The sequence below is a fragment of the Protopterus annectens genome, chromosome 1.part0 (genome assembly GCF_019279795.1).
Source record: "Protopterus annectens isolate FY-2018-M chromosome 1.part0, PAN1.0, whole genome shotgun sequence".
In the NCBI taxonomy this organism is placed as follows: domain Eukaryota; kingdom Metazoa; phylum Chordata; order Ceratodontiformes; family Protopteridae; genus Protopterus; species Protopterus annectens.
Window position 1 is genome coordinate 1,824,613,143 of NC_056725.1, and position 11,539 is coordinate 1,824,624,681.

Sequence of the window (11,539 nt, forward strand, 5' to 3'; positions counted from 1 at the left end):
TGCGATGAAACCTAAGACATGGCAAATGTCCTGTGATTTTAAGACAAAAATATATTTCTTATTTTCTTTACTAGTTGCATGATACAGGTATTTTGTATCTGGTACACATAACTATTATTTGGGATAGCATAAGCTATTCAAATGCTATCGAATAAGCTTTTATCTTGGCATACAAGTGTAATTCTGTCCTTTGCACTGGCCAGGGGTATGTTTTATCCTGCAAATTCTCACATTTCTACAAGGGATGTCCCACCTTGGCCATCTGAACAGGTGGCAACCCTAGTGGGGTGACCTGCATGGTGGACAGCTGTTCCATCCTGCGTAGTATGTTTTGCATGTCTGTGTAGAAACTGAACAGTACCATGACTACACATACATGTTTTGTCCATATGTGTACAGTACTGGACACCGTGGCATGTAAACAACTCTGATGTTTCAACAGGTTACTTATCCTGCGCTGGATGTACACACATTTTGCCGAAACATGAACGCGCGGGCATTTGGATTTACGTAACTGTGATGGGATGTTTACAAATGTGGGATACATATTTGCAATCCTGACACTGCCTAGGACGATACTTCCTACTACATATGGGGAATACTCGCTATGTGTAGGTGTACGGCTGCGCAAGGCTGGTAGCTGGATTTGGTGGACATTCGGACATGGGTGTGGGTTATGTGCTATACAGGGGTTGTTGCGTATTGCATTTGCATGCATGGGTTCTGCTTTTGGATATCCCGGTTCCGCATATAGCATCCTATGTGTATGTGACGGTTATGTTCCTGTTCATGTGTATAGCACATTTTAATATACATATGTTTGTGTGTGTTTGGTATACAATTTGGACTGTCAGGTTTCTTTACGGTTGTTATATAGCCACAACTACCCAGTTGTATACTATCACTACCACTGTGGGACTGCTGGTGGCCATGCCCATGGGGCTAGACGTGTGTATTGGCTGCGCACTGACATGATGCGCTTCACTTCCACTGGGTATAACTACTGTACATTACGGACACACGATTTTAAATATCATTTGTTCCATGGACGGAAAGTCATATTGTGTTGCGTGCATTTCTGTTTGGTTCTCCATTTTGTGTGGCCGGGAACTGTCTTGCATGCTTTGCATACGTTTCATTATCCACGGACACTGATAGGTGCGATTACTATTGCAGGCAGGCTATAATATTCAGCAGTTTAGGTTGCTCATTGCCAGCCGACATTGACACGCCTCTGGACGCAGCTTAGTAATGCCCCATGCACTCGCGCACGTGTCCTATGCACGTGGATGTGTTGGCAGCGCACCTTCATTAATATGCATCTGGCGCTACTACACCATTTATACACCGCACGGCCGCTGCAGGCCTTACACCGGCCTTGCGCCGAGCTTCATGAATCCAGGGGAGAAAGTAAACGTATTAACTGACTGTTTTTTATTTTTGAAAATTTAAAGAAAATCATATCTCATAATCTTCCCCTTCTAAAATGGAAGCCCTCAAAAGGTAACTGTAAACAGTTTGCACAACTGCCAGAAACAATACACGACTGGTCTGCCCCGATTTGTGCAATGAGGAATTGTGGAGCAACAGCTAGAATTGTATTATTTTCTAAAATATAATTCCTCCTTTATTACCTCAATTAATGCCATAATGTATTATTTGGTATGCAGCCTTATGAAGACAAGTGACAATAAAAGCTGCATGTAATATCACAGCTGCTTCACATAATAGTTGAACCACACACAGACAGTAACACCATTTTCTGCTGGATATCAGACAGAGCCCTCACTACTCAACCTGAGCACATCAAAACTTGACTTATTCCTTGTGAACATCTGGCTGCATGTTCAAATATGAATGCCTTTTGACCCATCTGATACAACTCACTCCCTCAGTGTGTTAAGCTGGTGAGTAGTGTGGATTGACCATGAAGTGTTTACAAGCTATGCATAGTCTAGCTGCATGAGGGATGCTACCCTCATTCCCATTGCTTTATTTTATTTTATACTGACGGTACTTATACTTATATAAAAATATGGGGACACCTGAGTGATGGAGGAGCACAAAGGTGAGTTTTATTCTTTCTATTTGTTACAGAATCAACATGGAATTCTAGCCACACATCATTCTGTCTATATACAATTATGCAATAACTATTTTAGAAATTACATAGGAAGACAGGACAAAATGAAGGAGCATGTGCCTGGAGCAAACTGGTAAAAAAGGAAAATAGAGGCTTACATATAAAGACCCATTGCAGAAAATAACTAGGAGTGCAATCCACAGAATACAGAAATGACAAACATGGGAGGAGGTGAGACTTAGAATTAGTAAAATTAGATGGTGAGAGGATTGAAGTAATTGTTACACTCTCAAAAATGTGCGAGACTGGCCACTGGAAATAATACACTTCTGGTATTTATCTCCCAATAGATTATTTAAAGATGGTAGAAGCATTAATAATACCTGCTGGAGATGTGGGGTGCAGCAGGTAGACATATTGCATATGGTTTGGACATGTGCTACATCTCGGACCAGATGGAGATAACTTTAATAGATACGTTGGTTTTATAAGTTTTTCGGATTTGGAAATGAGGAAGCACAAGAACTAAAGAGGAATGAAAAGAAAATAATCCTTGCCCTGGCTTCTGCAGTTAAAACAGTGCTAGCAAATTATAGAACAATGTAGAAGAAATGTGTGTGTGTGGGGGGGGGGGAGCTCTATAATCATGTTTGGAAATTATTAAGGAGAATAATTAAATACTGTAAATTAAATCCCAACACTAAAGTGCCTGGTACCCCTAACAGGGAAAAAGCCGAAAGAGACAAGCAAACAAACTAAAATGACTGGTATATGATATTTGCCAACTATTTCATTGGTATTGAATGCATTATGTAATTTGTATATTACACATATGCCACTCTATTTTCAAAGAATGTGCAATTGAAATTTTATCTATTGATGGAATCTTTGTTTGGTGAAATTATTTATGTATACTGTTTTTCTAGTTTGTTTTGCTGGAAAGGTAATAAAAATATAAATAAAAAGCAAGTGCTGATACATTTTTACCATTGACTGATATAGCATAAAGAGTCAAAAACTCAGTTGTCTCTTACGTTGTAATAGTTTGCATGTTTTGCTCCCATGACTAACTAAGGAAACACTCTGATTAAATCATGGACGATGAGGCAGTCATAAACTTTTTTGAGTTATTACTTAAACATTTAGAAATGTAGACCTTCAAAAAATTAGTATATCTTCCAAGTTTTAATCGTATTGTGTTCTTGCTTGGGGATCTCCTCGTAATGTCATATAATTTCTACAGTTACAAGCACCATTGTTTTGGGTATTTGTTATCTTATTTTTGCTGATTAAAGTCTTTCTTCACTGAAGATGGTTTTAAGCATTCTTTTTTCTTCCTAAGCAAACAAAGACTGTAGGGTGCTTAAAACCATCCGGCACTTTGGAATTCCTCTCTCTATATATTTTTGTTTTAACTGGAAATAAGCCATTCAAACAACAGTAGACTGTTGCCAGTATCTTTCCATGGCAAGTATTTCACCTTCCTCCCATTCTATATTTACCATGGTAGACTCTATTCATGTGGACATTTTTAGATATTTATTTCCTGACCTCCTGTTAAACTGTAGTAAGCATGGCAGTTACTACTAAGAGTAATCTCTTACTGAAAATATCTAAAATATCAAGACATCTATCCCTTTATATATCACAGAATTTAGGCATTTGGCATAATTCAACAGAGCAAACAGCTAAGGTTATGAGCTGTTAAACCATCTATCCCTTCATATGTCAGAATTAGGAATGTGTTATAATTAATGATTTTTGATTGGCACCTTAAATCAGACAATGGTATGAGCTGTTCACAAGTTTCATCATCAATGTAATCCCTTTAGTCTCTTTTTCTATACTGTGATTCAGAATAAGTTAATCCTTCTGAAAAGAGTCAGTTGGTCTTAATGTGTTTAGCCTGTTAACAATTAAAATAAAAATAACTTACTTCTCATGTATATGGCTAAACGACAATGGAGGCTTAAAACTAAATTCCAGCTTGTTTCATCTCTCACAGTTAATTCTTACATATCTCAGAGTCCAGATGTATAGAATGTACACAGAAGCACTGACAGATTGGATAAGGTGCTGAGGTACATGTAAGGAAGTCAATAAGGACTAGAGATCAACTTGCCTGGGAAATTTCAAAGTAATTAAAAGATTATAGCAGAGATGCTAATGATTTGTAAAAGTTAATAGAGACCAGAAGAACAGGCTATTCTAGTTCTGCTAATTGATATGTACTCAACACTTTTTTTCCACCCATAATATGTAAACAATATAAGCAATTATTTTCAGTGTCACTGAAGACAATATTTAAGTTTATTTTTACAGTATTGCAGATGCCATCAAATCAAACAGGAAAATGGGTCAGAGTAGATTTGAAGTATTGGGCAAAACCTTGTCATGCTTAACTCTCACATTTAAAAGCAATGCTTAACAGAAAATAAAAAGAGGTTCCAGCACCAGGACACAGACATCACTTACTCTGATAATTGTAGTTAAGAATCAGAAACTTCAATTAAAGTTAAATTTCAGTAGCCTTTCCAAAGATTAGATTACTATGAAAAGTACAGCCATAAAACATCAACTGTTTGGGATGCAAGGTAGTATTGAAAAAATAATTAAATTCTTTTATATCTCTATTCTTACTCTGCTAAAACCCAAACTGCTATCAAGCTATCTAGAAACTCAACAAATCACTCCTTAGTCCCAGAGCTGGGTGCAGGAGCAAAATCACACACAGTTATCATTATATTTTCTAATTCCAGTAGGAGGAGAGAGAGTGCTTAAGGCTATCTCACCCTCTAAGGACTTTTAATACTTGGACCAAAATTAGACTTAGCAATGACTATTCTAGGCCTTTACTGGAAAAGAGAAAAATATTTGATTGGCTACCATTGTCATTCTAAAACAAACAGACAAAAAATGATTGAAGGCTCTTAAGGCTGCTAATGTTAGAACTTTTAGCAAATCAGCAGAGCCAATGGACATTTTGCATTCTAATGCCTTCTTTCAGATAAAAGAATGATGGATTTGGAGAACGAATAAAGGAAAAAAGACAGTTTCAGCTGTCCATTCCTCCTACACCTGTTTCATCTGAGTCAGCCCCACCTGTGGTCATTAATTGGCCTGACTGAAGGAAATGCAGTAAGATCACTAATCAGACTACTCCTTCAGACAGTATGGATCACTGTACATCTGTAGGATTAAATGGGGTTTCATACTTTTGCACCAGTAGCTTGTCAGATGCATCAGAGCAATCTTGCTTTTCCCTGTTTTATGAACTTCCCTGTAGCACACAGGACAACGATGTGGTACATAGTGTCTAGGGAAGTATGAAATGCCTGTGCTTTTAACTGTTCCTCCTTTCCTTTTCACCTATTTTAACATCCCATATTAGAGACACAAGGGTGCTAACCTGAAAATAAGTCAGTCAGAATCTCCTGCATATTAACAATCCACATGGCACATCATTTATTTGCCTACACTTTGTTCATACATTATTACTGATCAAGAACAACAACATAGTTCAGAGACTTTAGTAATCTGGGGTTCTGCAGAAAACCCAGTATGACAGACTTATCATATAGATTCAACCTAGGTAACAGTGACTTTGTCTGAATGAGATTCCATTCCCCTGTTGAAACAACTGTCACCAAAGTATGGATAGTTTCATGATGCAGAACTGGTATCCTTTCTTCAAGGTTGCTAATCCTAGATCCTCTTTTAAATGTTCTATGACATAATCAATGTCATTTTCATTCAAGGGCCTAAAGAAAGTGTTGAACCAAGCTGTCTGTAAATGATGCAATGCACCAGGACCTAAAATATATATATTCTATTTTGGAGTATATTATCATTTTATTTGTGCTATTTTCTGCCTACATGAATTATATCAACATTGAGATTTCTTGTCTCAGATAGATCTTTTGTAATCTAAATCCTTAAACTCAGAAAATGGTAGATCCCATATCTGAATCTAAATCTGGTTAAGAATAAAGGTGGGTGTTGCCAATAAGTCAATGTTAGATATGACATTGGAAACACTGTTCTTATATCCAGAAAGTACTCAAAACCACGTAAGATTATAGGTAAACACTATACAAAGCAATCTGTACACCATTAGACACCTAACTAATAAAAAGACAGTGACCAAAAATGAGAATCAAACCATATACCTTGGATCTGTGAGCTAAACAACATAGCCATTATGCCAACCCCTACAAAAATAAAAAGGTTGGGGAACAAAACCCCACATGGGTGGGTAGAAGTAGCTCCCTTTCTGCAAAGAATGCTTTATCTTGTTTTTTTTTTTTAATCTAGATGAAGCTATGACTAGTTTTATCTGTCTGATAGCTGCTTTGTCCAGATGTAACTTCTTCAGGAATCCTAGTGGAGCTACTGTTGACTGATCTAGTAGGTTCTGTTTCTTACTTATACATAAGGTCTCCATGGGGTTTAAATATTTCATGATTCTTTTCCAAAAGTTACTTGAACTTTTTTATGTGCTTGCAGTACTGTTTGTGTCGCAGAATTTGTCTTTTTGTGTATACTTCTGGTTAATAGCCCAAGCTTTAGATAAAGCTTGCCCTTTTATGCATATCATTAGATTCAACATTTTCTATACCCCTCCACCTCTGCATGCTCCTGAAATGACAAGCAGTTACCTGGCTGTGTCCCCAGTACTTTCCCCAGTGACTGAAATTGCATCAGTGGTAGATTGGGAAGTAGAGCGGATCAGCCTGCCGCATCACATATGCTGCCCCTATCAGGGAATTTGTTATGCCCTAACAGGATGGAACAAATGATGTCATGTGCATCACCACACAAAAAAAATTTGTTAATACTGGACCACCTTAAATCTCAATGAATGGGATTCTGCTCCATGATTATGGAATCATCCCTTTCAGAAAGAATGTGTCCTCATCACAGGCAGGACACCTTTCATCCCTCCCAGAGTGGGCAAGTCGGAAAGGTTGTTCCTTCCCACCCATACCCCTGGCTTTCCAGTAAACAAACTGCTAATAGTCTGAACTTTTTATGATTCATATTGGAGCTGTGCATTAATACTATAAAATCCTTTTGACAAGCCAAACCTTTGACATGAAGAAAATCCCAATAGCAAAGGAGCATATTAGCTATATCCATTACCTGAGAATAAATTCTTTTTCCTATATTGACACATAAATAATGTTTGATCCCTCAGTTTTACATGATGACAATAATGCTAAATGATTTTCACAACAACCTTTTCAGAAAATTATTAAGTTTAATCATTTTCCCTAAACTTACATTTTTTTTTATTATTGCTCCTTGTGTACTTCCACATTTCACACTATTTGCTCTGTGAACATTCTCATAAGTTCAGAAACTCTAGGTACCAGGCATGCTGTTCAGGAAATCAATGAAGAGCCCAGATAAATGTCCTGTTGAACCCAGGGCACTGTCTGGTTATGTGTCTTGCTCAAAGTGACTCAGTAAGCAGATGGAGGCTGAGTGAATCAAATCCTGGACTACAGGAAAAGCTTACTAGTACCTCATTGCTTTAATCCAGTGCACTAACTGTCACAAATTGTACACATAAGCCACTCATTTTCATGAAATTGTTGCAATACATACAATCTTATTATATGTAAATACATTTTCTTCATTTTTCCACAGTTTATTAAAGCATAACTTCTTTTCCACAGCATCAAAATACTTGAATTACCCAGGGCATTTATTATTACTATTCCTAAAACTGCAAAGGCTGCTCATAATGTTTTTTTGTTTGTCAAATTTTCCTTCCTTCTCATGCTTGAAACTTATTAACTCATTTTGAACCCCTCCTCTATTCCTGGCTTCAGCTTTTCCATCAAACTTGACACTCTACAGGCATAAAGCTCTTTTAACTGTGATGAGGTAATTTCAGTTAATCTGTACATATTAGTCACATTATTTAACATTAAATCTCACTCTATCAGTATTCTGCCCCATTCTGATAGTTCTAGGTTCATAGGTAAGTGCCAAGATAGCTACCCTTGTGGGCCATTTTAAGCGTAGCAAATTTCCCTTTCTGTGCTCAAATTAACTTACACCATTTGGTTATAGATTGGTCTTCCCTATCCCATGGTTGATAATTATTCATTAACTGGATCATACCACAGATAATTTGAGGAGACCCATGCATGGGATAAATCATTTAGGATCTGTCTCTGTCCATTAATAGGAAGGGGGCAGTCCTGGGGTCAATTTTCTGTTTCCCGTCCATAAATCTAAGTTGTGTTTGAGTATGGAGAGGGATGAACTTTTTTATGTGGAGGAGAATCTGTTCCATAGCAGTTGCATTATCTGTGAGGTATACCTGTCCTTCCAAACCATTTTATTGAAGTTGCAGAAGAAGTTTAGATCCATGAACTGAGTATTTCTGATGTCATTTGACTTGCTGATGTGCAGTAAATCCATGAGTATCTGGTTGGAAGATGCTTTGAATGCCAGACACAGGTCACCTTTTAGCAGTCTGTATAATACCAAGTATAGTGATAGGGCTTTGATTAGGTCCATATAGGACATGTTGTTTAGGCCTTATTAAGTTATCTATGTGGGCATTCCACTTATTGCATGTGTCTGGACAGATACATGCCAAAGGGGCATTATATTCAATGACTGACCTAATGAGGGTTAAGTAAAGAGAGGCAATGACATCCCTAGATCTAGATATCATCCCTTTGTTTATAAGCTGAGCAATATAGGGCCTTTCTTGCAACAATGGACAAATGTCACTCAAAGGTTAGGTCACTGTCCAGATAAATGCCTGAATATCAAACACCTGGGTCAGCTCTTATGGGGTGTATTGTTAATTTGGTAGCTCTCTGGGATAAATGACTTCCCAAAGGATATATTAATGCTTTTTTTGCATTTAGTTTCAATTCATGATTTTGGTGCCAGTTATTTATTTGGGCTACACCTTCCTGCAGGATGGCCAAGTCATTTGGGGATTCAAAGACTGCTCTTAGCATGTGGTCATCTGCAAACTTAGTCAGCCAGAGCACTTGGGTATTGGCTTTTACTTCAGAAAAGTAGATGCCAAACAGGAGAGGTCTTAGCACAAAACTCTGGAGAGCTCCATTGGTGATTGGTCTCTTTGTGGAGGCAAGTTCCCCTATTTTGATTTCCTCCATCCAATCTGTGAGCAAGTTCACAATCCAGCAGGTGACAAAGGGATTTATTCCCAATTTATTTAGCTTTTCTACTATGCCTGAGTGGGGAATTGTGTCAAAAGCTTTGGCCAAGTTGGGTTACACAGTGTGTACCATTTTGCCTTCATCCATTGCTTTGAGTAAGTATGAACCGTCTCTCTTCTGAATCCAAACTGAGACAGGTCCACTGTTTTGAGGTTCCCTATGCTTTGATTGGTTAGTTCTGTGATATATCTTTCCATGGCTTTGCATATGAGGTTGATCAGACCTATAGTCTGAATTATTGATAATGAATATTTCTTAAACAAATGTACCCAGAGATCACCAAACACATGATGAATTATTGATGATGAATATTTCTTAAACAAATGTACCCAGAGATCACCAAACACATGATTGTACAATAGTATGTATTTGATCTGTCTTGCTACACTTTAGATAACGTGCACAATTCATGAACACCAAAGTGGCATGTGAGTGTATTTCCAAACATGTTCATGAATCACACACTGTAGCCACTTCATGCAAATAACAGTAGAATAAGGGATAAATGAACTAGACAGCAGCTTGAAAGAATACCATATAGCATTATAAGATTAACATTATATACTATGCACTATTTGTGAAGGTTTCAGTCATGTGTGCAACCCTATGACTATATAATACCTATTACAGCAGCCAATTTTGCCAAAGTGACCCAATACATGGGGAAGTGAAGCCACGATACATCCAGTCATGTTTTGGTGGACATTATACATGTCTAAGCTATACAACAAGACAACAAAGAGACATTTTTACAAGTTAAATACTCACATTAACATGGGTATTTGGAATAACATGCATATTTTAGATAACATTTTTCCACTATTTTATATTAATGCATTAAACAAATTAACTGCAGCTAAAATGTAGCTAAGCCACATGCAAAAAGGATAAAAGGAGTGCCAAGGAGAAATGTAAAACAATGGTGACTGACACTCTGATGCATGCCCACAAAACTGCAATATCTGTGATCTGAATAGTAAAACTTAGATTCCAGTATCTCAGAGAATTCTTTTATTTTCAAGGTACAGGGATATCAGAGTTAGTACTCATAAGTAGCACAGGAAGGAAAGCAGAGCCTTCCGTGTTGTGAAGCTTCATAGGTAAACCCCTTGGCAAAAATAATTTAAGAGTTACAGCAATTTTGAAGGTTCAACATACCACCATTGGGGTATCCCATGTTTATATGTTCAACCTTTAGGAACACTCAGCAAACATATCAAATAGCACCATCACCATACTGTAATGCAACAAAATCATGCAAATGACAGATATTGCTGTTTATGCAAATATACAGCATGTCACCTATAAATAATTCATCTTACATGTACTATGTAAGTCTATTCATATGCCACACTTAACAAAAGATGTGCATCACATAAATGTCATGCTCCATGGCTTCTGACTTTGCTACAGCAATGTTACATTTGCAAAGAGCTAGAATCTGAGTGCAGCATATCAATCAGACATCCCCACTGGTATTAATAACAGTGTTGGCCATGCCACACAATGTAACAAATAAGGCCAATGACCTACCATACTTTGTTTCAGCAGGATACATTAGGCCTGATCCCATCAATATACTCAGGCCATTTAGCTTTGTATGCAAATGGATCCAAATTATAATATTTTGAGAAATATCTGCCACTGAATGGCTCTGGACCAGAGAAGTCATGAGCAGAATACACAGAGCAAGTGATATTAGGAAAAACTATGTCTCCTGTATGGGGCTGACTAACAGAATGACACATAGCTAAACATCACTGTGTGACATGTTCCCTCAACCAGAAGATACTAACAGTATAGCCTTCAGCCTTGTTGTGAATGTCATTGAACACTTAATTCATTGCTCCCTGGCATGCATGTGACTCATTGGTGAAGAAACAGTCAGATAATTCAGTTACTGCATGATATAAGTCTTTAAGGAGGCATCTTAATCCTGCATTAAGATCAGAGATAAGCACCCCTATTGTCTCAAGCAGGCACTTGGTCTCTCTGAAATCGACAAAACTGCCCAGCATGCAAGAGTTATAGAAAGATACCAGATCATGTCTTCCCTCATCTTCTTAAAGGCACAACCCCTAAACCTAATGGCATCATTTGAAACTGCAGATCCATTTTCAACCAGACTTTAAAAGATAGAAGTTACCCTTGATTTAGGGCTTGGGAATTCCAAAACAAAGGCTTCTCCTCTGGATGCATCTTATGCAAACAGAGCCTCTCCCAAGTCAGCACTGACTGCTGC